This window comes from Giraffa tippelskirchi, chromosome X, assembly GCF_054371585.1.
Source record: "Giraffa tippelskirchi isolate mGirTip1 chromosome X, T2T-mGirTip1v1.2.pri, whole genome shotgun sequence".
Classification (NCBI taxonomy): Eukaryota; Metazoa; Chordata; class Mammalia; order Artiodactyla; family Giraffidae; genus Giraffa; species Giraffa tippelskirchi.
This window is the reverse complement of record NC_137289.1, coordinates 16,047,117-16,072,171: the sequence shown is the minus strand read 5'-3', so window position 1 is coordinate 16,072,171 and position 25,055 is coordinate 16,047,117. Positions and strand designations below refer to the sequence as shown.

At 41.0% G+C, this 25,055-nt stretch overlaps 1 long non-coding RNA gene and 1 other non-coding gene across 2 annotated transcripts in view; both read left to right on the top strand.

Moving 5' to 3' along the window:
* The window catches only part of LOC145535855 (uncharacterized), a 245,407-nt gene that overhangs the window by 13,070 nt on the left and 207,282 nt on the right, over positions 1–25,055 (top strand). The gene's annotated exons all lie outside the window — the stretch shown is intronic.
* TRNAW-CCA (transfer RNA tryptophan (anticodon CCA)) lies at positions 3,019–3,090 on the top strand. The gene has a single exon. It is a non-coding gene; the product is annotated as a tRNA-Trp (tRNA).

Below are 25,055 nucleotides of genomic sequence, written 5' to 3'. Positions count from 1 at the left end.
CAAAGAAAAGCACCAATGTGAAGAGGGAGGTTCTTCGGCAGAAGGCAGGTGCTGAGGGATTTGGAGGTTATTATAGAAAAACTCCTTGAAGCCCTTGGTGCGATGCCTTGGTGTAGTAAGAAAGGCAAACAGGATAATGGATTGTATCAACAGAGGGAGCGAACCCAAATCAAAAGACGTGATCTTGTTACTGTATGGCCTGATATTGTCCCTCTACAAAGAGCTGGTTGGTGCTAATCAAACACGCTGCACTGCCGGCCTAATCACCTTGTCCTCAGAAGCCTATTGTCCTGGGCAAGGCCCGGTTCACAGAACAGCCTGGAGGATGATAGCCACTTTTCCAAGGAAGGAAATGGAATGAGAGGTGTAGGATTTTTCCTTCATTCCATTTTTTTTTTGCCTTGAGATACAATGCAAAATTATGTAATAATAGTACCCTCGAGGAGGCCAGACCCAAACCTGGAGGAAGGCAGAGCGGTGGGGATTGCAGCTCTGCTTGGGAAGTAAGCACAGCTGGGAGGAACAAAGCATCAACTGGGGGCCCTCTGGGTTTTCCACACAACATTCATTTCTGGACTGCGGCTCTTTGCTATGCTAAGTGGGCTACCGAGTAATTGGGCCTACCCTTATGGAGGGGAGGAGACAGAAAGCTGGAAGGAGGACAAGTGAGAAAACAGGAACTGTTAAGCTAGGGATTCTGGTGGGGGTGGGGGTGAGCGGGCGAGGACTTTGCTTTCACAGAGCTCCTGGAGACAAAACTATGAAGTAAGGAGAGAGTTAATTTTAAGCTTTAATTTTAATATTAAACCAAAAGTCTTGACATTTTCCCTTTGAAAGTGGGACAAAATACTGACTAAATAGTAAAAGTCTAGAGTTAGAAGGAAGCTTTTGCGCACTCTGGCAACTCACCTTGGGGGGCTTTGGTTTCCTCATCTGAAAAACTGAGAGGAGGGTTTTGACTTGAAATCTAAGTCCCCTTTTTCCATTTCTGACATTTTGCAAGATATCAAATGCACCCTTAGGTTGTTCTGATTTCCATCTTTCTGTAAGAGTCCGTGGGTGGGGTGGGTGGGGCTAACTGATCCAGCTATAGTGAGGCTCAGGTACAGAATTAGGTTAAGCTGTTTCATTCTCTTGTACTGTGCACAGGAACCTTCTTTTAGTCAACAGAGTTAGGAAGAATGAGTGACTGGCTAAAAAGTGCTTGCTCGTTTAGCCATCAGTTTTAAGGGTGGAATTGCTGGGGGTTTAGGGCTGCTACATTTTACAGCTGTTTCAGAGGCTGTCCCCCACTGTTCCTCTCTCCTGGCATGGTTCAGAAATTCCTGCCTTTGGGTTCATATGGCTGAGGCCAATCAGATGCTTTCATCAGCTCACCATTGGATGTTGAGTGATATATTGCCACCAGTTAAAATTTGACCTACTCAATGACCCTCTTGCAAACATTAATTGTGCAGAACATCTTTCTCCTCCAACAAGAGTATCTTCTTGAAAAGGCCACTCATTTACCTAAGAGTTAGTCCAAACCATCCAACTTTGTTACAAAGCTTATCTTATGCTTCTTAGTGCAAGGATTCCTGGAGAAAAGAATCACATAGGTCTAAAATAAGGGTTAGGAAGAGACTATTTTTCTCAGAGCCTTTGCAAACGATTACTAGAAAGGACCTTCTGAACTTCTATGAGATACTTATTTACCATAACAAAAACACAGCCCTAATCATCAGAGAATAGAAAGATGTATAACTAAGGCTTTACTTTAGCCGTGAAGGATTTTGTATAAAACCTTTGATTTGCCATGGGAAAGGAGCAGCAAATTTTAAAGTGTAGAGAAATATCAAAACAGAATAAGCAGTGACAGTCTGTTTTTCAAACTGGTTGATGGCTAAAGATAGGTTCTTTTTATTTAAGAAGAAAACAAACCAAATTAAACAAGCATTTCTTATCACGGAACCAATTGTTTGCAGCTTTATTCAGATTTTCTACTTGATCTTGTTGTGTGACTTTGGAGGTACTAGGAGGGCATCATCCCGAGGAGATGTGCAAATATCTAAAAGGAGACTTTCTCTTTTTAATGAAAGTACAGAAGCTGCAAAACAGGGGAAGAAGTGGGTATTGTCTTTGAAATTACCTAAATGAATCCAGCTAACTATGGAGAACATTCTTTCTACTTTATTTGATCCGCTTCACCCACCATTTCAGTAATACTATGCTTTTTAGGAAAAAGGTGTTAAATTGATCTGGAAATCATGACATTGCCTGCTGCATCTGTGCTGTGTTGGTGTGCATATGCCAATACAGCCATCACAGGTGTTGTTAAAAATTAGCTTTTCCTTCCTGGACGTAGAAGGTAGAGAAGCTTCTTTTCAAGCTCATTTCTTCTTATGCCTAGTTGGTAGGGAGGAAAGAGCACTGAACTCGGAGTCAGATGGATTTTGGTTTGAATCCCAGTTCTACCACTTCGTAACTTCTTGACTGTGGTCAAGTCAGTTAATCCTAGAACTTTGTCAATCATATGAAACGGTCAGAATTCCCTCCTGCTTTCAGAATCTGTGAAAGAAAATGTTCACAAACTTGTCTTGGTAATTAAATCAACAGTACTTTCTTCCCTGTTCCACCTTTGCTTTTCCAAGTTGGGAGAAGGCCTGGAAACAACCCTGTAGGGGAGGTTTTATTATCCTTATTTCATGAGGAAACTGAGGCCCAGGGAACTGGTTCTCTTAATGTCTCACAGCTGGCAAGTGACCAAGCAGTGACCGAACCTCAAGTTTTCTAACTCCTCATCTAGCCTTTGCACCATGCTTCTAAACAAATTGGGCCTCCACACAGCTAGCTTTCAGTGAGAAATTAGCTTTGTTTTGAAACGCGTTTGCTAAAGAGCATTCTTCAAATCTCTCCTAAAGGCCATTTAGTGATTAATATAAAATTTCCAGCTAGGCAACTTTTACACATTCATCCAGGTCAGAGAAATACAGAACCAAGGTTCCTATGGCAACCTTTAGCCTTCTCCTTTGAGGAAGTTCCCTGGTGGCTCAGAGGTTAAAGCGTCTGCCTCCAATGCAGGAGACCTGGGTTCGATCCCCGGGTCGGGAAGATCCCCTGGAGAAGGAAATGGCAAACCACTCCAGTATTCTTGCCTGGAAAATCCCATGGACAGAGGAGCCTGGTAGGTTACAGTCCACGGGGTCGCAAAGAGTCGGACACGACTGAGCGACTTCCCTTTGAGGAAGTGCATTACTAGAGGGCCCTTCCTCAACCAATCCCCTAACAAGGAAGCTTGACTATAGAGATTCTGGTAACCTGGGCTTCTCCTACTCTGAAAACAAGGCAGATACTTTTGTCCCTTCCATTCTCTCCTTCCTCTTCTCCAAGTTTCCTTTATGGACCACCCCTCTCCCCCACCACCCAGCCACAACTAGTTTTGAATTTTTGTGACAATTTTCTTCTTTTTCAGGGGGAATTATTTCTAAGTTGTTTTTTTTTTTTTTCCCAATGTGAGAAAATATATTAGAACTAAAGGGAGAGTTTTAGTCTCTTCTTTCAACTTTTGGTGATGGTGAACAAGGTAATCATTCTGGGTACCAGGTTTATTTCTCCTTTGGTATGGAGGCTTACAATTAGGGTGATAGCATGGACTGAAATAACGGGTAAAAGATACCAATTTCTTTCCTCAGAGGTGGATTTGGATCTTGTCTGGCCTCAGGCATGGATGGAAGAACTGGGAGGGGGATGCTGTAGCTCTAGCAAGACTCAGTGATCTCTCCTAGCTAAAGTGAACCCTCAAAAGCAAACTTACTTCAGGATAACTATAAGCCACTTTAGCCCTCAAATATTTTAAGTATGAATCCTATTTTCACTTGCCCTTCTCTCCTTCTCTTCCAATCTAACAACTTTGGAAAAAAATAGTGACTCACATGTGTTGTTCATTGTTCAGTCGCTCAGTTGTGTCTGACTCTTTGCGACCCCATGGACTGCAGCACACCAGGCCTCCCTGTCCATCACCATCTCCCGGAGCTTGCTCAAACTCATGTCCATTGAGTCGGTGATGCCATCCAACCATCTCATCCTCTGTCGTCCCCTTCCTCCTACCTTCATTCTTTCCCAGCATCAGGGTCTTTTCTAATGAGTCTGCTCTTCGTATCAGGTGGCCAAAGTATTGGAGCTTCAGCTTCAACATCAGTCCTTCTAACGAATATTGAGGATTGATTTCCTTTAGGATTGACTGGCTTGATCTCCTTGCAGTCCAAGAGACTCTCAAGAGCCTTCTCCAACACCACAGTTCAAAAGCATAAATTCTTCAGCATTCAGCCTTCTTTACATCCAACTCTCTACTGGAAAAACCATAGCTTTGACTATACGGACCTTTGTGACTCACATTAAGTCCTTCCAACTGGTATACTGGTCACTTGGATGTGAAATAAATCACCAGGACCACTACACCTCTGCAAGGAAGTCAACAGTGACCAAGAGCCCCTTCTGCAAACTCTGGAGAACAGTTTTTGATTAACACAAACTTATTTGGTAATATGGAGAAATGGGGGTTTTCTTTGCTATCCATCACCATTGACTCAATCTTCCAACAGTAACAAAGTGAAATTTAAGGAATCACTTTTTTCCTGGTTGATGTACAATTATTTTTTCAGATTTACATAGGTATTCTTCAGTTCTGGGAAGGATTTTACTACACTTGCTATTTTAAAAGTGGTCTTTAGCAGTGGGAATTTTAAATTTTTCTATTTAAAAAAATTGTGATAAAATACATATAGCATAAAATTTACCATATTAACCATTTTTAAGTAGCATTAAACTCAGCAGTGGCCACAGGACTGGAAAAGGTCAGTTTTCATTCCAATCCCAAAGAAAGGCAATGCCAACGAATGCTCAAACTACCACACAATTGCACTCATCTCACACGCTAGTAAAGTAATGCTCAAAATTCTCCAAGCCAGGCTTCAACAATACGTGAACCGGGAACTTCCAGATGTTCAAGCTCGTTTTAGAAAAGGCAGAGGAACCAGAGATCAAATTGCCAACATCCACTGGATCATTGAAAAAGCAAGAGAGTTCCAGAAAAACATCTATTTCTGCTTTACTGACTATGCCAAAGCCTTTGACTGTGTGGATCACAATAAACTGTGGAAAATTCTGAAAGAGATGGGAATACCAGACCATCTGACCTGTCTTTTGAGAAACCTGGATGCAGGTCCGGAAGCAACAGTTAGAAATGGACATGGAACAGCAGACTGGTTCCAAATAGGAAAAGGAGTATGTCAAGGCTGTATATTATCACCCTGCTTATTTAACTTATATGCAGAGTACATCATGAGAAACGCTGGGCTGGAAGAAGCACAAGCTGGAATCAAGATTGCCGGGAGAAATATCAATAACCTCAGATATGCGGATGACACCACCCTTATGGCAGAAAGGGAAGAAGAACTAAAGAGCCTCTTGATGAAAGTGAAAGAGGAGAGTGAAAAAGTTGGCTTAATGCTCAACATTCAGAAAAGTAAGATTATGGCATCTGGTCCCATCACTTCATGGGAAATAGATGGGGAAACAGTGCAAACAGTGTCAGATTTTATTTTTTTGGGCTCCAAAATCACTGCTGATGATGATTGCAGCCATGAAATTAAAAGACGCTTATTCCTTGGAAGGAAGGTTATGACCAACCTAGATAGCATATTTAAAAGCAGAGACATTACTTTGCCAACAAAGGTCCATCTAGTCAAGGCTATGGTTTTTCCATTAGTCATGTATGGATGTGAGAGTTGGACAGTGAAGAAAGCTGAGTGCCGAAGAATTGATGCTTTTGAACTGTGGTGTTGGAGAGGACTCTTGAGAGTCCCTTGGACTGCAAGGAGATCCAACAAGTCCATCCTAAAGGAGATCAGTCCTGGGTGTTCATTGGAAGGACTGATGTTGAAGCTGAAACTCCAATACTTTGGCCACCTCATGCGAAGAGTTGACTCATTGGAAAAGACCCTAATACTGGGAGGGATTGGGGGCAGGAGGAGAAGGGGACGACAGAGGATGAGATGGCTGGATGGCATCACTGACTCGATGGACATGGGTATGGGTAAACTCCGGGAGTTGGTGATGGACAGGGAGGCCTGGCATGCTGCGATTCATGGGGTCACAAAGAGTCAGACATGACTGAGCGACTGAACTGAACTGAACTGACTAAAGTACGTTAAATTGCATGCAACCATCACCATCAGTCATGTCCAGAACTCTTTTCATCTTGCAAAACTGAAACTTAGTCGTCATTACAAAATGACTTCCATTTCCCCAGTGCCTGTTCAATCACTATTCAACTTTCTATCTGTATGAATTTGTCAATTTTAGATATTTGATATAAATGAAATCATATAATATTTGCTTTGTGTCTGGCTTATTCCACTTGGGGCTTCCCTGGTAGTTCAGATGATAAATAATATGCCTGCAATGCAGGAGACCCTGGTTTGTAATGTAAGCAAGGTTCATCCATGTGGTAGTATGTGTTAGAACTCTGTTCCTTTTTAAGGCTGAATAATATTCTATTGTTATCCAGATGTTATCTAGATGGCCAAGCTGGGTTTAGAAAAGGAAGAGATCAAAGAGCCAACATTCGATGATTTATAGAGAAAGCAAGGGAATTTCAGAAAAACATTTATCTCTGTTTCATCAACTATGCTTAAGTGTTTGACTGTGTGGATCATGACAAACTGTGGAAAGCTCTTAGAGAGATGGGAATACCAGACCATCTTACCTGCCTCCTGAGAAACCTCTATGTGGGTCAGGAAATAACAGTTAGAGCCCTGTATGGAAGGATTCTTATCCGTTGGTAGAAAGTATTTTGTTGTGAGGACAGTATAAAAGGCACTGGTTCATTCAACCCTCTCTTTGAGAAAAGAAAAAGTTTAGTCCAGAGAGAAAAAGAACACACAGTAGGGCATCCAGTAAATTAAAAACAGAGCCTCCACAAGAACTGGGCCTCCTGACCTCAGTCTGCTGCTATTTTCACTCTACTTGGCATTACCAGTTTGGGACAATGAAAGCATTCTTTCCTAATATGTGTGTTTGGAACATCAAAAAAATGTTAGTCTCTTCCTGGGAAAGTACTTTGATAGAGAGCATGATTTGTATTAGGACTTGCACATTGAGATGGTTGTGAGTTTTTTCTCCTGGATCTACACCACTAACCAGCCACATCGTGATATTCTAGCTTAGGAATGCATTATTTGATTAATGAGATAATAATTTCACAGCCCTTTGAGCTGCTCAGAACAAAGGCACTGGATAAATTTAAAGCATTATCCTTATGGCATTATTTAAAGATAGACATTTTGCTAAATATTTTCATTTCAGTATTAATCTTCAGATGTCTGCAAACATTCAGTTGCCTTTGCAAATGATGCTTTTAAATAAACCTGGGAAAACACTTGGATATCATAGCATATACTTGACCCTAATGAGTATTTCAAGATAACTGAAAATAGTTGGAAATGATGGTATCATGGCAACAAAATGAAACTTTAAACATTTTGAAACATATCTTTCATAGAAAACATTCTGTATTGGGTTTAATCTTTTTTCCATCTTGAATTGACATGACTTGCTTTTTACAATATTAATTTTTATTAGCTAGTCTCATCTAGGATCTGCACAATTGAGATCTGAATGGTCATTTGTCACTCATTAAACAGAAGGAAAACATTAAGCATTCTTCATTACAACATAATATATTTCTGAGTTGTCCTCATTTTAAGAAGAGTCTGGTTTTTTTTAGATCACTTCCACATCTTGAAATTCCATACTGTCATATAAGGGCCATCAAAGTGACAGGAAGCAAATTAATAAAAGGGAAAAGCAAATCTTTTTGCTCTACCTTGGAGATAGAGAAGTTCTCTTCCTCTGTGGCTCACACACCAGTGTCCTGGTGGTTGGAAGTAACTACGGAAGAGAGGATACTCATACTTGAGGTTTGAAAGGCAGGAAAGAAATCAGCATTTACTTAGCTGCTATTAGGTGCCAGGTAGTGGGCTTGTGTGCAGGCTTGCTCAGTCGTGTCTGACTCTTTTGCAACCCCATGGACTGTAGCCCGCCAGGCTCCTCTGTCCATGGGACATCCCAGGCAAGAATACTGGAGTGGATAGCCATTTCCTTCTCCAGGGGATCTTCCTGACTTAGGGATCAAACCCATGTCTCCTGCATTGGCAGGCGGATTCTTTGTCACTGAACTACCTGGGAATCCCTGTACTGGGCTTGGCCCATTCGTAAATATTATTTCATTTTCAGCCTCATGACAGTGCTGTGAAGTTGGTAACATCCTTCTTTTTTACACTTGAGGAAACGGGCTCAGATTATGTAATTTGCTGCAAGAAATTGACTGAGTCAGAATTTGAACACACGTGTTTTTTTTTGTTGTTGTTGTTTTTCTGTTCAACTTTAGTTCATTTGCATCAACTTCATTAATTTTGTTCATGGAGAGAAATGGACTCTTTGCCATTGTCAACATATCCTCATCATTGTGGTCACATATACATATTTTAATCCCCGAACACAAATGTCCAGGCTTGGACGTGGGGGGAGGACTTTCAATGGCAGGAAGGAGACAGACAATGGGAGATAAGAGAGAAGAAGGGTAGAGCTTAATATTTAAGACCCAGATTTAACGCCCTGCCTTACCACTTTTAGCTGTGTACACTTGGGCAAGAAACAACCTTGCTGAGGCTTAGTTTCCTCACTTGAAAAACAGGGCTAAATAGTACTCATCTCATAGGGTGGTTGTGAGCCTTGCTGATAGTGTCAGAAATATGTTCAAGCACAGAGCCTGGCATGCAGGAAACATTCTCTGTGGTTACTTTTATTTCCAGAGGACTCTGTGTTCTGATATATCACTGGATATTTCCAGACAGAAGGGTAGATTACAGATTGGGAAGGCAGCTGACAGGGTTAGCCAATCCACGTCAGAATACACACTGTGAAGAGAGAGCATTTACACCCAAGGCTCCAAACTCCCCTCCTGGGGATCACTGGAGTTTCCAGAGCTGGACTGAAGTGCCAGCTGCTCATTGACAATAATGAAAGCATTTCCCACGTGGCAAATTGTTGATATATTTTCTCAGTTATAATTTTTTCCCATAAATATTTATTCAACATTTGGTTCCTGCTACTATTTATTCCTTCATCCAAAACACAGTTTCTGAGTGCCTTCTCTATGCTTGGTACTATTCTTGGCACTAGGGAAACAGCAGTGAAACAGAAAGGCAGACAAAGATCCCTACCCTCATGGAGGTTATATTTTAGTGGAGGGTGGGGTGAGGAGAGATAAAAAAATAAATGGTATATCAGTGATGAGAACTAATGAGAAAAAAGCTGGGCAAGTGGGCAAAGGGCATAGAAAGTGTAGATGGGGTTGGAATATTTGGTGGGGAAGCCAAGGAAAGCCCTGAGAAGGTGACATTTGACCTGAAGTAAGTAAAAGGGAAGATAATTCTAGGAAGAGGAAACAGTAAGACCAGAAGCTCTGAGGAGGGAGCAACGTTCTAGGAAGCCAAAAGAGCCAGAGCAGCTGGCAGAATGAGTGAGAGACTGGTGGATGGGGTGGGAGGGGAGGTGGGAATAGAGAAAGGAGAAGGTAAGACCTTGTAGAGATGATTTTTTATAGATGAAAAAATGAGCAAGGAACTAGCAAATGAGTAGAAAACACAAATAATATATTAATATTCCTTAAAAATGTTTCAGGTACTGATATGACTGTTGTTATTAATATTTTGATACAAAGATGTACACATATAATAAAGCTGAAAGTTTTTGCTAGCAAAGTGGTTATCACTATTTTATGGTGCACCTCAGAGGTCCCCATTACTTCCAAGTCTTCTGCCATCTTGACAAGTTGGACACCCACAGCTAGTAAATGGTGAAGTTAGCACTAGAAGGTGGGCCTGCTGACTTCTAGGCCAGGGTTGATATGTTCTTCCTTCATGTGTGAGGCATGTCCTGCAGAATCACTTCATACCAGAAATGAAGTGGTTTTGGAGGTCATCTAATCCAACTCTCTCCTTGCAGAGATGGGAAAACTGAATCACAGAGAGCAAAAGTAACCCCTCCAGAGGTTAGCCATTGTGTTAGTGATATAGCTCAAATTAAATGTCAGATCTTTGCTCCTTATAGACAGGCTCTACACCCAGCTGTTGTTTTAGAGGCAGGTATGGCTAGGAGAAAATGCCTACCCTGGCCTGTGGCCAAGGATAATCTAGGACCTAGGGGGTAGAGATGAGCTGATTTTAGGGTATGAGGTGACTAAGGACTCTGGGCTGATGGATTGTGGCAATTAAGGCACGGCCTGGTGTTAAAGGGATCCTGTGTCTTTCAAGGGGTGGGAGTAGGGATAGACCTGGTGAGTTTATAGTCTAGAACGTCTTTGAGCATCTTAAGAAGACCACCCATGAAGTTCATATGTTTCCTTGCTGATTTGTGTCTTAGGTGCTATGCAGATGTGTCTGGAAGCTGTTTAGCTGAGAAAATACCATGCGGTGGCAAATGTTCTTGCTGTGTGGGCTGAGCTTGTTGCTTCTTGCTGCCACCAACCTATTGTTGAGTCTTTTCTTATAGCAAGTTGGTCTAAAGTGGGCATGTGGCAGAAAGGGAGAGAAACTTCTGATAACCATCTGGGGCAGCCTAGCTGAAAAGCCAGTGTGTGCAACACAGATTCACTCAATATCAGAACTGAAAGTGGCCTTGGAGGTCATCTAATCATACTTCCTTCTTGTATCAACAGGAACACTGAGTCACAGAGAGCAAAAATGACCTGCCAAAGAATAGACAGTAGATTGAACTTGTGCTGTGTACTGGAAAGTATACTTATTGTCCAGCTTGCAGATGCTACCATGATGTTTCAGATAAGCAGCAAGCTCCATTCATTATTATTATTAGAAACTTCCAATTGATTATATTAGTCTCAGGCTCAGGAACTTTCCTAAGCTTTGAGGGAGGTGGGCAGTGATTAGTTCCAGGGTCAACTTGCTTCGGCCCACAACTTGGAGGCTGAGCTGGCTTTTGGAGGGGTGCAAGAGGGACCAACAGTGGTCAGTCAGAGGCTGCTACTCTGGAAAACCTGTCTAATGTCTAGCAGTGTGGGGGTTAGCCTGGCTTGGTTTCTGGATATCTTTCCACTTGTGAGTGGGCACTTGTTGGAGCTGACATCCACTTCTTTCTTTTCCTAGCCCTCTCTCTCACAGAAGCTTGAGAAGCAGACATCACACACCCTGAAAAGCCCACATCTGCAGTGGAGCCTACTAGTGAGGCAGCTGTGAGTCCTTAGACATGTGTTAGTGCTGATGGCTTGGGGCCAAGTGAAATCCCAGGCTCCAATCATGTGGCTACCCTCTGTAAAATTTGGCTGTTTGAAAGAATGCAACAGGAAAATCAGAAACGCCTGCACACTTTTCCCTGTTGCTGCTGGTACCAAGCTGAAGTTCATTCCTACTCAAGTCCTAGTGATGTTAGGGAGATCCTTTAATATCATTTGGAAACCCAGACACCTGGTTTTGCCATTTGTAAGCTCTCATGACTCATCGCTGTACACCACTCACCTCTGAGAGGAGAGTGGCTTTCCCAGCTGGAGGTTGCCTTTATGTGGATTGTTGGTTGGCTGCATTTCCAGAAGGGAGTAAAAGGTTCATGGCTTAGGTGTTATCTTGGACATCAGGACAAAAAAAGAAGACAAAGTAACACGGCATTGCTCTGTGAAAACTGGAGTGTAGTTATCTTGCTTCTGGGAAAATGTCATACCTTGGTCCTCCATGGATAAAGTGAAGAGTCAGGGGTGTAGGAAATATGTCTGAGGCACTCCGCAAACCCGTGTTGCATAGGCTGAAAACTCACTACGAATACATGCATTCCGTTCTTCTGCAGCTCCTTTATGAAAAGGAACAGCACCAAAAACTGTGGGGGTTAGAAACGGGGAGGGGCTTGGAACTGACACTATTGCATTAGTTTCAGAGAGCTGCAATGTGTTCTGGTTGAACAAAAGGAAGTTGGGTTGTGATAATATAATTCTGGATTCCATGGAATGTTGTGGCTCAGGGAGGCAAGAGATAAAAGACGGAGAAACAATATAGTGGTAAGTTTCAGGGGTTTTATTTTATATTAAAACATCATTTTGTCACAGATATAGACTGAAAGTGAGTAAAAGAGGAGTATTAGATTTCCGTGCATCGAAATGGAAACATGCTTACTAAGCTGTGCTTTGTATTATCTGAAAAATACTAAGTGCTCCTCATCATAGCCTTTGTCCTAAAAGGCTTACAAATTTTTTCCAGAAAAGGTGCGCTGGCAATCAATGGCTGGTTACCCAGAGGGAAATAAATAGCCTTCTTGATGAAACTACCTGAGAATCCTCTTTACTGGCAGAACATGTGTCCATACCCCATCTCTCTGTGTCCAAGCATCTTTCTTCAATTATGGACCAGGGTGTGTTGAGTTAGAGAGCCAGAGATCCATAGGCCAGACATAATTTATGCAGATTTGCCCAAGTTTATATAGTAGTTTGTTATTCAACACAAAAGCAGCCACCATAGCAACCTCAGGATCACAAAATGCTTATGGTACCTCTGAGAAACACATCATCGTCTCACAAAGATGTTGAAGTGTGTGAATCTTCCACAGTCTCATAGTTCATCTTTGCCCTGGGTGAACTGGAGAGCTGCTTGCGTAAAGGGCTCCTTTCTGGTGTTATCTAAATGTCCCATTAAAGCACCGTGTGTGTTAAGTAACCTGGCTAGCAGGCGGATTTGCTCCTCTCTCACAGTTTGTTTTTCATGTTCATTTCCTTAATGATTTGAAAAATTGTTTTCAAAGGTTCCTCCGACAGGGCCCAGTGGCACTGTGCTTGGCCTGGCTTCTTTCGCTGCCAAAATGCAGACCCTCTGCAGTGTGACAGAACAAGGCTTTTGAGCTGCTAACTGGTGAGGGATACGGTAATGAGCTCCAGCTGTGGAGTGCAGGCTCCAAGGAATTGGAGGGGAGCCCAAACGGAGAGGCTCTGGTTGATTCTGGGAAGCCTGTCTTTTGGTGCCCTTATCTTCCCAGTTTGGGGATCCAGAAATAGGGCCAAACTCCAGCTGGTGCCTCTGCTTCTGAAAATCCACTGGGACCTGCAAATTGTTTGCTGGACATGGCAGACTTGCAGCCCGCAGGTCTTGGCTTTCACCTGTTTAAAGCCCATAGTGGAGTGCAGGTAACTCAGATTTCTGAAAAACAAATGACAATCCCTTATGTGTGGGGTCTTGCAGATTTGTAGGGTCTGCAGATACTCCCACCATAGCTGGATTTCAAACTACCAACAGCTTAACAACTGGTTCCCCGAACTGCTGGAAATTTAACAAATGGCTCCCGCACACTGTTGCTCCAGGTTATCTCATTTGCTATCCACATGATCCACATGATCTCATGGATAGGTTGGTGTCCTCAACCCCGTTTGACAGAAAAGAAAACAGGCCTAGAGGATTTAATGCAGAGATTCTCAAACTTTACTGTGCATATGAATCACCTGGAGATCTTGTTAAAGGGGGAACCTGTGATTCTGCATTTTTAACAAGCTCCCAAGTGACAAGTTTCCACAGTTAATTAAAAGTGTAGTCAACTTTCTGGAAAAGGGGAAGAGGCTAAAAGATGGTCTGTCCCAACTGACAAGTCACACTGTGCCACCTCTTCCAAGCCATACCCATTGATTCCTCAATCAATTCCTCTCCTGGAATGTTCAGGGGTTCTACTAGGCCCTCCCAGGAGCCACTGCAGACACACCATAGTCTGCCATTTCAGGCAGAAGGGGAGCTGGTTTCCTCTCCAGGGCTCACAGGTTAGTAACAAGGCAGAGCTGATTGACGGAGGGCTGCAGGAAGGCCTTTTGTGATACCCAGTGCTAATCATATAAAGCAACCCCGCTCTCTCCTTGAGTTGGGCCACAGTATGTGACTTTAGGGCACTGCACTCCTGCTGCTGCTGCTGCTGCTGCTAAGTCGCTTCAGTCATGTCCGACTCTGCGATCCCATAGACGGCAGCCCACCAGGCTCCTCTGTCCCTGGGATTCTCCAGGCAAGAACACTGGAGTGGGTTGCCATTTCCTTCTCCAATGCATGAAAGTGAAAAGTGAAAGTGAAGTTGCTCAGTTGTGCCCGACTCTGTGCGACCCCATGGATGGCAGCCTACCAGGCTCCTCCGTCCATGGGATTTTCCAGGTAAGAGTACTGGAGTGGGGTGCCATTGCCTTCTCTGCACTGCACTCCTAGGAATCTTCAAATCTCACATTTTTACTCCTCTGCATATTGTGGAGGAGCTAAAAGTTGATGCTATTTTCTACTCACCTGACAGTTATAAACTTAGGGGCCTGAACCAGTAACCCAGAAAACAATTACAAATGAGCTAATATGGGTCCTGTTTTCACTCAAATTTGTCACCTAATAATGAAGATTTGGATAGACTGGAGAGATGACTGAGTGGAGAAACTCAAGCAAGGGAGGCCCTATGCCTAGGATGGTGCTGGATTCCGAGAAGGATGGATGACAGTGCTCCTGACGTCAGAGTCTGAAATCCAGTCAGGCAACGCACATTTATGGAACAGTTAGGGTACGAGCCATTATATAGTGCATGCTAAGTCGCTTCAGTCGTTTCTGACTCTGTGTGACCCCATGGACTGTAGCCCGCCAGGCTCCTCTATCCATGGAATTCTCCAGGCAAGAAGACTGGAGTGGGTTGCCACGCCCTCCTCCAGGGATCTTCCCGACCCAGGAATCAAACCTGCTTCTCTTATGTCTCCTGCATTGGCAGGCAGGTTCTTTACCACTAGCACCACCTGGGAAGCCCTATTACATAGTACCAAGTCCAATTGTGCCATTAGATTTAGATCATGTTTGTTGTACAGAATGCTGAAATGTGTATAGGCAGGGCTACCGTCTAGATTGCCAGAGCACAATTTCCAAAGGAATGTTCTACATCCCTGTATTAAGACTTTTCATTCAATAGAGCAATCAAAAGATTCAAACGTATCCAAGCTATTTTCTAGTTAATGGAATGCACAAGCAAAGGATTCTTTTCTTTTCCTTTGGAGATTGTCTCACAATCAAAACCATCTTTCTAGTAAAATGATTTTATCCTGATACTCAGCTCCAATTCTTTTTTTTTTTTTATTTTATTCTCCTGAGTCTGGATAAAGCAAGTGATTCATGATGATCCATTTATTTGCTGCCAAAATGTATGTTTGTTGTTACAGAGACATAACCTTAACTGTGTCTCTCTCCTTTTTTTTTTTTTTTATCACCTTACCAATTCCATTCTGTATCTGGTACAGGAATACATTTGTGTTTATAGGGCAAGATAGTGCCAGGCACATATCATGCCCTTCCTACCTGTGGAAATTCTCCTCATCTTCTCAGGCCCAATTTGAAATGCCATGTTCTCTGGGAACCCTTCCCCAATCCCCACAGTGACTTGAAAATTATTATATTTTCCTCTAGCCTGAACCCTTGTGACCCTCTTCTCAATGGTAGGTTATATTTCACTCTGCTTTGCATTAGAGGTAATTATCTCAATATCTTTCTCCCTTTCCTACCTCTAACCCAGCTAGGATGTCAGATTTTTAGGCTGTTAGGTCCATAATAATTATGATTATTGGTTGTTTAACGCTAAGTACCAGGCATTTTACAAGAGAGTATTTTAAAACTTCAAAATAACACTCTTATCAGAGGCATTGTTATCCCATTTCACTGAGGCTCAGTGAGGTCAGGCAACTGGTCTGGGATCTGCCAGCAATACTTTTAACCTGACTCAAAGCCCACATTCCTTCCATTCTACTCTCCAGCCATATCCTCTCTTTGAGAGCAGAGACTAAGGCTTCCGGCCAGAGTAAGTGTTCAGTGAGTTGTCAAATGAATATGTACATGAAGGAGTATATGTTACTTGGCTCATGGTAGCAATAATGCTAGAAAACGGGCCTGCCTCCAGGCTGGTGAACCTCCTCTTGTGGCCTCCCTGGTGCATCACTCAGGTATCCTTTCCCTCAATCCTTGTGTCCTGTGCTATAGCCCCAGTTCTCTGTTCCTTCTCCATCAGTCACCTAGATAAGTTTATAAATGAACACACTCTAATGCTATTCTGTTAATGGATACTAGTAAGATATCTAAAAATTCATTCATTCAATATTTTCATAAGAAAATTCAATGCATAGTGCCAAGCCATAGGAGGTCATTATAAATAGCCATTGTATTAATGTGCTAGAGATAGAACAGACTGTTTGTGGCAATAAATGAAAGGGACACAGACATAGTTATTGTTGTTGTTTAACTACAAAGTTGTGTCCGACTCTTTGTGACCCTATGGACTGTAGCCCTCCAGGTTCCTCTGTCCATGGGATTTCCCAGCAAGAATACTGGAGTGGGTTGCCATTTTCTTCTCCAGGGGATCTTCCTGACCCAGGGATTGAATCCATGTCTCCTGCATTGGCAGCCGGATTCTTTACCACTGAGCCATCAGGGAAGCCCACAGACATAGTTAGGTTAGAGCTATTTTCTAGCAAACACATCTAGGTACCAAGGTCTGTGCTAACTTGGAGACACCAAGATAACTAAGACAGACATGGTCTCTGCCCTCATGGGGCTTACTCTCTAGTAGGTGACATATTTTCATCTTACACTAGGGTCTACTTGAATCAATACTCTAATCTAAAAAAGTAGGGTAGAAAAAGGTATTCTAGGGCAGGGGTAGGGATTCTTGCCATTGTAATCTTCTTCATTATGAAGAAGATTCTAGGTTTGAAGTGTCCACAGGGGCTTCCCCTTCCTTTTCCTTTTAGTTCAATTATTCTCAACCGGAGAAAGAAGTGGAGACACCTCTTTAGAGGGTTGTAGCATATTTTCAGAGAAGGAAACGGCAACCCACTCCAGTATTCTTGCCTGGAGAATCCCAGGGACGGTGGAGCCTGGTGGGCTGCCGTCTATGGGGTCGCACAGAGTCAGACACGACTGAAGTGACTTAGCAGTAGCAGCTTAGCAGCATCATTTTCAGTGAGTGCTTTTATCATTAAACAATTGTATAGCCACCAAATAAAAATATTCTCACCATAAAAACCATCTGATAATACCAATGCTACCTTCAGACTTTATCTCAAACCCATTCTCCAGAAGTAATCACAATTAAGTTTTCTTCTGTCTCTATCCAAACATTTTTCTCTGCATTTACAAAATCATATGTACATACATACATGCATAGTGATTATCTTTTTACTATAAAAGCAACTGTTTTCTATATATTCTTAAGTAATAACTTTTGATTTAACAGTATATCCTTGATATCTTTCCATATTGCTACGTATAGATCTGCATTCTTCTTCCTTAAAAAAAATGAACTTGTTCCATTTAAACTGCTGTATCGTATTCTGTTGTGTGGATGGATGTACCACAGTTTATTTAACCATTTCTATACTGATGGGTATTTATTTAGATTGCTTCCAATTTCTTTACTCTTATTAACAGTGTCACAAATAATGTCCTGGGCAATGTGCCTTCTGCACATGTGTATCAGTATTTCCCTAGGGTAACTATGTGGAAGTAGAATTATTGGGTCATGGGGTATGTGTGCCTAAAATATTGTCATATTTGCCTCCAAAGTGGCTGTATCATTTTATATTATCACCAATAGCGTATGCTTGCCCTTTTCCTATATCCTTGTCCAATGGATATTATAATTTTTTAATTGTTCCCAATTTGATAATAAATTAGATATAAAAATTAGTTTCTCATTCTATTTAAATGTGTTCTGGGGACTTCTCTGGTGGTCCAGTGGTTAAGACTCTGAGCTTCCACTGCAGGGCGCATGGGTTTTATCCCTGTTGGGGAGCTAGGATCCCACATGCTGTGCAGCGTGGCCCCCAAAATAAAAAAGGTTCTGATTGCTTATTTTTTGTTATTGTTCCTTACTGGAACTCTATATACTCCATATATCAATTATTTGTTATGTTGCAATTATTTTTGATGGTCTGTCACTTTTTGACTTTGCTTACCATCTTTTATGTATAAAACTTTTAACATTTTATGTTAAAGCTTTGCTTATTTTGTGTTTTATGACTTAGGAATTTTTGTCTTACTTTGCCTTATCCACCTCAAGAATATAAAGACATCCTCCTATATCTTCATATAATATTTATATTTTTTAATGTTTATATTTAGTTCTTGAAAACATCTGGAATTTATTTTTGCATATGGTATGAAACAGGGATCTAGCTATTTTATTTTCTGAAATAAAGAGCCAATTGTCCTTCTACCATTTCCTGAAAAGCCCTCTTCTATCTACTGATTTTAAGTACCACTTTTGCTATGTGCTAATATTTTCATATATACCAAGGTCTGTTTTTTCGCTCCATTCTGTTTTATGGAGAGGACTTTATCAAACTATCCATTGCCAAACCACTGAATGGAATTTTCTTATGAATACTGTTGATTCTTTACTATTTATTCTTTCAAAGAAAATTCTTAATTCTAGTCAGAAAAAAACTTTTTAACTAGGTACTATATTAATAAAAATATTTTGTTTGAGAAAACTATATCCATAAGCAATGACCTGAGTTACTTTAGCCAATAAGAAATTAATCATTATAACAAAAAACAGTGAAAAAGATAAGATTACATACTGGTTCGTGTAGCCACATTCTGATTTTCCCCACTAATGTGAAAGGATATGCTGAGCACATTTTCACATTAGAAGATGCTGAGCTCTATACTTGATAGATTGACCTAAAGGACCCATGACTGTACTATGTGATTCACATCTTGAAAGCAAATATCACCCCAGATATTAATTTTGATAGAGGTCCTTTTAGAGATAGTTAAGAAAAAAAAATCTGAAGAATGCCACATAATACAAATAGGGGAAAATAATATTTTGAGCACCATTTTTTGTAAACATGGAAAAAAATGTAGAAATATTTTATAGTGATGATGGAATTTGATTCTCCAAAATGATGATCCATCTAGTAAGCAGAAAAGTTACATTTTGCATCTCAAATGTTTGTGGCTTTCCTACAGGAATATGTTAGTTTTGCTTTTGTTTTATGTGGTTGTTCCTTATGGAAGATGATGAACATTATCATGGGAAAAATAATGGTGGTGTTGTAGCTTTCAGTGGTGGCCTTTTGGTTTTTGATGCCCAGTGGGTGACTTAGTGTCATCTTTTAAATACAGGAGCATATAGAGGCAGACGGTCATGGTTCTACTTCCAGTTCTGCTGTTTACTTGCTGTATGACTTTGGGTAAGTCATGTAACTTTTTGAATGTCAGTTTTCTCATCTGTTCATTAGTGGATCAAACCACTAGTCTGACTGTTTCACCTCAGTGTATCAAATTATTATGAGAATCAAATGAGGAAACGAATAGAAAAAAGCTTTAATCACTGTAAAGATGAAATTTAAAAAAAATATTATTAAAGGGCACCTGAAGAATATGCTCTGACCATCTTCAAACCCTACAAAGCATCAGCAAAGGGGCCAAATGAAGACAGGGGAAACCAGCCATGAGAGAAAAATGGGAAGAAATAGTAGAGGAAGAGGGTCTGTAGCAGAAAGCACAAACTCTGAGGAGTGTTTTAACCTCTCATCCTTCCCCCACTCGTTACAAACCTGACAGTAGGGAGCCTCTAAGAGGTGCATAATAATATTTTAGTGTAGTAGTCAAGAGCTTTTAAAAGATAGGTGTGATTCTAGCGTACTGGGAGTATCAAGGTATTAAGGCATGGGGAGAGGGAAGCAAAACTTGTTGAATGTCTACCACAGCCCGAGGTCAGATGCCACATGCTTTATATACATGATTTCCTCTAGTCCTATAAAGAAACTTGCAAGTCTGGATCTTAACCCCATTTTACAGATGAGGACATTGATTTGTGAATGTTCTGTGCCCCCTACTGGCTAGCACAAAGAACTGACCTGTTTCTTCCCCATCAACTCCTTTCTTCCACCTAAGGAGCCTGAATCTCTACATTTGTCTATCTATCGTCTCATCTTTAATTGCTTAATTACACCTCAGGTCATCTCCCCTTCATACATATACATATCTCTGTGCTTCTTTACACACCTTTTTCCTTGACCTCTTTCTTCTAAATGTTGTCCAATCACCTCAAGAGAAATTGTCCTCAAAATCTTTGAGCCATGGTTTGTTCATCTATAAAATGGGACAACTGACAGACTAGATTTGAGGTTTAAATTTGATTATTAATGTGTGAATATGTTATCTATAAAGCTATAATTTCTAAATCTAAGCATAAGATATTAGATACCTTTCTCTAGAGAATGTTCATTATTGGAGAAAGATATTTAGTGGTCTGCCACAAGGTTTTGTTCTTGACCATATTCTATTCAAATATATATCAATAATTGGAAATTGTCATAAAAGCATGCCTAGTAAATTTATATATGTAACAAATTTATAGAAAATTTGAAAAGAATTCTAGAAAGGAAATTATAGAAGTTAGAATTGTAGAAAAGAATTACAGAAAATTTGACAGATTGGAAAAATTGGTTGAAATTAGTGAGATTATACTTTATCAAAGTAAGTGCAAAGTTTTCACTTAAGTTCAGAGGATTGTAAAGTACATATTGGGGGAGGACTGAACCTGTTAGTATTAATAGGAAAACACTGTTTTGGTTGTGTTAGTACTGTAGTGCAGCTATTAAAAAACCTAAGAAGCATGTAGACCACATAAATAGGGGTGGTGGTGGTGTTACAGTAACTCTTCAGAGACAAGCTGAACAAGTGTGTTATGCTAGTTATGGGCATTACAGTTTAAAAGACATTCATATTATAGAAACTTTCAAACCTACACAAAAGTAGAGAGAATAATACCATGAATGTCCACATACTGCTCTCTCAAATTCAGCAGTTATTAACATTTTGCTACTGCTTCATCCACCCTCCTTTAGCTGTCTTGCTGGAGTATTTTAAAGCAAATCCCAGAACCTCTTGTCATCTCACTCCTGAATACATCAGTATGCCCCTCTAAGAAAACATGGGCATTTTCTTATATAACATAAGGCATTACCACATCTACTGAATTAATAATAATTCCTTATAGTCATCTAATATCCGGTCTGTATTTAAATTTCACAGGTTGCTTTGGAGACATATGGTTTGTTCAAAATAGCATCTAATCAAGGTACACTACATTTATCAGTAATGTTTCTTAAATCTCTTTTAAACTAGAGCAGTCTCCCTTTCACTACTTCCTCTCATTGTCTTCTTTTAAAAACAATCAGTTGTCTCATCTTGTATTATAGATTTTCTGATTGCTTTTTTTTGTGGTGCCATTTACCTTGTTCCTCTTTCCCTCAGATTTCCGATTTTTTTGGCACTAGCTCTACAGGTGTGATTAATGCAGGATATAAACATTTTTGACAAGGCTATCTCATGGGCCCTGCAGTGTACTTCCTATTGCATCCCTTCAGGAGTTACACAATGTCTGGTTTATCCTACTCTTAAGTGATGTTAAAATTAATCTGTGCACTCAGGTGGCAACAGTTGACATTGCATTTTCCAAAGGGTCATAAACAAATTGGAGTTTGATCCAGTGAGGCAGACTGATGGTGACAAGATGGAAACTTTGTGGTGTCAGGACTACTTGAAGAAATTGGAACTTAATAATTGTATTAGTTTTCTATTGCTGCCATGATAAATTGCCATAAATTAAGCAGCTTAAAACAATAGCCATCTATTATCTCAGAGTTCTGTAGATCAGAAGTCTGGGTAGACTTGATTGGGTTCTTAGATCAAGGTCTCCCAAGACCAAAAATGAAGGTGTTAGCAGGGCTGTGTTCCTTATTAGAGGCTCCAAGGAAGAATTGGCTTCCAAGTTCATTCAGGTGTTACCTAAATTCAGTTCCTTCTGGTTGTAGGGCCCAGTTTCTTTGCTGGCTGCCAAATGATACCAATCTTTGATACTAAATGTTGCCCTATTCCTTTCCATGCTTTCCATGTGGCCCCCCTTCAGCAAGAGCAGGTGGAGTTCCTCTCAGATTTTGATTCTTTCTGACTTCTCCTGCTGCTGCATCTCTCTTGCCTTCAGTTGGAGAAAGCTCTCTGCTTTTTTGAGGGCTCATGTGATTAGATTGGCCCCACCTGGTTAATCCAGGTTAATTTCCCTAATTTTAAGGTCCTTAACCTTACTTTTATCTGCAAAATCCCTTTTGCTGTATAATGTAACGTTCACATTCCCAGGGATTAGAGTGTTGATGTCTTTAGTAGATCATGGCATCTGGTCCCATCACTTCATGGCAAATAGAACGGGAAAAAGTGGAAGTCGTGACAGACTTTATTTTCTTGGGCTCCCAAATCACTACAGATGGGGACTGCAGCCATGAAATTAAAAGATGTTTGCTCCTTGGAAGGAAAGCTATGACAAACCTAGACAGCATATTATAAAGCAGAGACGTCACTTTGCTGACAAAGTTCTGTATAGTCAAAGCTGTGGTTTTTCTAGTAGTCATGTATGGATGTCAGAGTTGGATCATAAAGAAGGTTGAGCACTGAAGAATTGATGCTTTTGAACTGTGGTGTTGGAGAAGACTCTTGAGAGTCCCTTGGACAGCAAGGAGATCAAACCAGTTGATTCTAAAGGAAATCAACCCTGACTATTCACTGGAAGGACTGGTGCTGAAGCTCCAATACTTTGGCCACCTGATGCAAAGAGGCAACTCATTGGAAAAGACCTTGATGTTGGGAAAGATTGAAGGCAAAAGGAGAAAGGGGCGGCAGAGGATGAGATGGTTAGATAATATCACTGACTCAGTGGACATGAATTTGAGCAAACTGGGAGATAGTAAAGGACAGGGAAGCCTGGTGTGCTGTCATCTATGGGGTCGCAAAGAGTCGGACATGACTTACTGATTGAACAACAAATTCTGACTGGTGTGAGGTGATACCTCATTGTAGTTTTGATTTGCATTTCTCTGATAATTAGTGTTGAGCATCTTTTCATGTGCCTTTGGCCATTTGCATGTCTTCTTTGGAGAATCCTTAAAGATTCTTGAGCCCTAGATAGTTAACTTTGAACCTTCTTTCTAAACATATTTCTGCTTGTGCCGACTTTGGTCTCACAAGCCGCTTTCACTGGCCATTCCCCAGGTAGGTCTCCTACCTTCCATGTGAAAATCACTACTCTCTTCCATTTCCCCAAATTTCCACCCTCATCTGTTTCTCCCTGGATTGTGGTTTTTGTGACTGCCATCTCTTATATTTTTCTATGTAGAAAAGAACTCTTTGAAGTGTAAAAGTAGGTTCTTTTGGAGAATTCCACCTGGCCAAGTGCAACCTCTTTGTGAAAGGAAACTCATAGAAGTCAGCTCTGGGTGTGTTTGCAAAATTACCCTTTGATAATTTGGAGACCTAAGGTGTGAAAGCTTGAGTTTCTAGAGAGGGAGGTCTGTGGGACTACAATAGTCCAGGGAATGGTTTGAAAACTTCTATTAGGATAAAATTTTATAAAGAAATGCTCAAAAGATCTTACTTCTTTTGTAGATTTTGTGAAGAGGTGTATTTACAGATCATTCAGTATGGGCAAAGAAAAAGTAGGGAGAAAGAAAATGTTCCATTTAATTAGCTGCAGTAGGCACGATTCTAAGGTAGCCCCCAAGATTTCTGTCCCCTGGTATTCATGCCCTGTAATCTCCTCTTCTTGGGTGTTGGTGGGACTTATGACTATGAAGTGCTTTCACTCTTGTAGTCAGGCTATGTTCTATGGCAAAGGTGAAGGAATTGTGCATATGTAATTAAGGTGTCAATTCATTTTACTTTGAATTAATCAAGAGGGAGAATATTCAGGGTGAGCCTGATTCAATCAGGAGCACCCTTCAAAGAATATCCAGGTCTTCTTACTGTGGACTGTACTTGTCATCGGTGATTTGTTTTTGAAACATCAAGTGCTTAAAATACAGTATAATCAAATGATTACCAAACACCCCCAACACCAAACTTCATTGTCCTGAGTTTGTTCTGAACTCTGATTTCTAATAATTTTGCCCTCCTGTACACTGTTTTCAAAAACAAATGTACTCTGAAACTCTAAAAAAAAATATCCAGGCCTTCCCTGAAGAGAAAGTTTTGGAACCAGAGAATTGCTATCCTTCTGGCTTTGAGGAAGTAAACTGTTGTGTTGTAAAGGTCATATGGCAGGGAATAGCAGGCAGCCTCTAGGAGTAGATGGCCTCCGTTCTACAACCACGAGGGATGGAATTCTCCAATAACCAGTGCACTTGGAAAATAACCCCAAGCTTCAAATGAGACCACAGCATCAACCTATGCCTTGCGATAGCCTAGTGAGACCCCAAGTACAGAACCCAGCTAAACCATGCCTAGACCCCTGACCCATTAAATCTGCGAGATAATACATGAGTATTTTTTTAAGCCACTAAGTTTGCAGCAATAGAAAATGAATATGGTAACTGCATTATCTCTCATTCTTTCCCAGATTATGTGTCTACCATGGTAAGGAGCATTCTGTATGTGCAAGTAGGCAGAACCACAGAGTCCACAGCATTATTCAGACTTGTGCTGGGGCAATGGTATTCACTTTATGGAATAGTTCTGTAGCTATAGAGTAAAATGAATGAAATGTCAAAAATCGGTGGCCTCACTGAAGTGATATCTGGAGGAAATTAGTAATGCCTGGCCTACAACTTCTTTGCTTTAAATCAGGGACTTAGAATGTCTCAGGACTATGCTACTCCTATACTCCATTATGGGTTTCCCTGATAGCTCAGTTGGTAAAGAATCCACCTGCAATGCAGGAGATCCAGGTTTGATTCCTAGGTCTGGAAGATCCGCTGGAGAAGGTCTAGGCTACCCATTCCAGTATTCTTGGGCTTCCCTTGTGGCTCAGCTGGTAAAGAATACACCTGCAATGCAGGAGATCTGGGTTCGATCCTTGGGTTGGGAAGATACCCTTGAGAAGGGAAAGGCTACCTACTCCAGTATTCTGGCCTGGAGAATTCCATGCTGTATAGTCCATGGGGTCACAAAGATTCGAACATAACTGAGTCACTT